Here is a 2500-nt window from a genome sequence, read left to right as displayed (position 1 = left end):
CGTTGGACCCATCCAACGGCAAGATGGAATGCCGAGGCCCCCCTGGGCAACAGGAGCGTGGAAGTATCCCAGGGGGGTGTCCGCCGGAAGGCGGAACCATCTCCTGACGGCGGCCCGGATGGTAATGTCGGCCGACTTCAAGGCACCCACCCGGGTGCGACTGAGGGCCAGCCCATGGTACAGGCCAGGGAGAAGTACGTTGGTGAGAGCGTGGAGGCGCTGTTGCGGCTTCAGCGGAGCTCGGGAGATGACGTCAAGCTGTTCCACCAGGTGGCGACGTGGATTGAAGACACTGCGACCCGCCGTGGAGAATTGCAGCCCCAGGTACCGGAAGGTTTCACCCACACGCAGGGCAGGCATGGTGGTATTGCCTGCTGTGAAGGTGACATTGCTGTCCACCTTCACCTTCTTCTCGCGCCCTGACGCGACTAAGGCGAGGGTGAAACACTTCCGGGCGTTGATCTGCAGCCCCAGGTGGGCGAGGGCTGCGGTAGCTGCATCTATGAGGGACTGCAAGCCCCTCGGGGTCGCTGCAAACAGCAAGACGTCATCTGCAAAGGCCGCAGCGTTGACCCTGCGACCGAGGATCCGAGCTCCGATGTGAGAGGGCAGTTGGCCTAAAACGTAGTCCACCGCAAAGTTGAACAGGAGGGGGGAGAGGGGATCGCCCTGGCGAACGCCCCGTGCTGGCTGCACAGACACGCCCACGCCGGCGCCGTCCGCTATCACTGTCGTGCTGCCCTCGTAGCACCGCTCGACATACCCGACAAAGCAATCCGGCAGGCCATGCGCCTTCAGCACAGGGCGAAGGGCAGCATGATCTACCGAATCGAATGCCTTAGATACGTCGATCGATGCCACAAAGACAGAGCGGCAGGAGCGAACTGCGTCGGTGAGAGCAGCGTCCAAGATGAAAGTGTTTTCCAACATCCCATCACGAGGGATGAATGCCCGCTGACGTTCGTCCACAGCACATGCACGCATCAGGCGTGACGCGAGAACCTTGTGAAACGTCCGCGCCAGCACCGAGCAAACCGTGATGGGGCGAAAGTCAGCGGGGGATGTTGGTGCAGCCGTTTTCGGGAGAAGGGACGTCCGCGCGCGAAGCAGGCGTTCCGGAAGGGCGCGGGCCAGAAGGAAGAGATTCATCACTTTCACCAGGACTTCGCGCGGCAGGCGCCGCAACTCCGCTGGGGTAAGGCCGTCCGGCCCGGCCGCTGATCCCCTGGGCGGCAACGCGGCGGCGACCTCCTCCTGTGTGACCGGCCCCCAAAGGCACTCGAGAGCGACAGGCTCCGAGTGCGGGAGGAGGCGGTCACGAATGAAGCCCGCGGTGGAGATAGGCTTCTTAGTGAAGAGGTCCGCCCAGAAGTCCAGCAGACCAGGGATGGCAGGTGGCGGCTGGAGCAGGGTGCCATCCAAGAGGCCGCGCACGCAACGCGCACTCGACCTTCGGAAGGCAGTCTGCGTTCTCGCATATTCCCAGCGGCGCCGCTTGCGCTTCTGCGACGGCGGCGCGGCAGGCGGCCGCTTAGATGGTTGGCGCGGCCGCTGTGTCCTGGTGATCGATCTCTCCCCTCTGGACCCGACCGACGCAAGGGCATCCGGGAGCATGCCCAGGATGACATCGGGCGGCGTGCCCCGCCCTAGACCAATGACTCGATCCAGGGCAGAGAAACGCTGGGCGGAAGCAGGTAGCCCCGCCAGGTGCTCCCAGATGGCAGCGTCAGTCGGCCCCTCCGGCGGCGGCCCGGTGGAGTCGGCCGCGAAGTCCTCAGCTGCGTCGACGGGCGGCGCAGCGGCCTCGCCCGCGTCAGGCAGCGAGCTCGCTGCTCCCCGGCGGGACGCCGGCTCTTCCCCCCGACCGATCTCAAGCGCCTCCATGAATTGGCGGACAAGCTGCTTGTGGGCAGCTTTCCGCCTTTGGCACTTGATTGCCTCAAGCGTTCGGTCGGGGAACATCCTGATGAGTTCTTGGTTGACAAAGAAGAACCGGGCGTCCCTCTCAAGGAACAGTTCGGCCTCCGCCTTGGCGAGCGACAGGACTTCTTCCTCCGTCCACCTCGCACGATGCCTCTCCGTCACGATCTCCGCGTTGGCGGCCGCAAGGTGTTGGCGGCGGCGATGGACCCCGAGACCGGTCTTGGTGGTGAAGCTACGGTGACACTCACTACAGGCGTAGACAGCTGCAACAGTTACAAAATCTTCGGCACGGCCGGTTGGCCGGCTAGGTGCTGGGGAAGCTGGGGTGGCGCCTTCAGCGGAAGGGCCACCACTTTTGTTTTCTTGAGTGCTGCCCCCAACTTGAAGGGATAATGCGAGGGGGGGATGGTAACCCCCCCAAGCCCCTGGTGCGGTCTTCCACTCTGCGAAAATCAGCGGGCCCACGAGAAGGGGAGAAGACCGCAGGAGAGGAGAGGCTAAGAGGGCTAGGCCCATGTATTGCGCATCACTCTCCCTGTAACTACAACCCAAGGAAGGCACCTCGCAGCAGCAGCAC

At 63.9% G+C, this 2500-nt stretch overlaps 1 pseudogene; it reads right to left on the bottom strand.

The window, feature by feature from the left end:
* The window catches only part of LOC126197830 (large subunit ribosomal RNA), a 7929-nt pseudogene that overhangs the window by 2478 nt on the left and 2951 nt on the right, over nt 1-2500 (bottom strand).

The sequence above is a fragment of the Schistocerca nitens genome, chromosome 7, assembly GCF_023898315.1.
Source record: "Schistocerca nitens isolate TAMUIC-IGC-003100 chromosome 7, iqSchNite1.1, whole genome shotgun sequence".
NCBI lineage: Eukaryota > Metazoa > Arthropoda > Insecta > Orthoptera > Acrididae > Schistocerca > Schistocerca nitens.
Note: the sequence above shows the minus strand (reverse complement) of the source record. Positions and strands in the feature narration are given on the sequence as shown.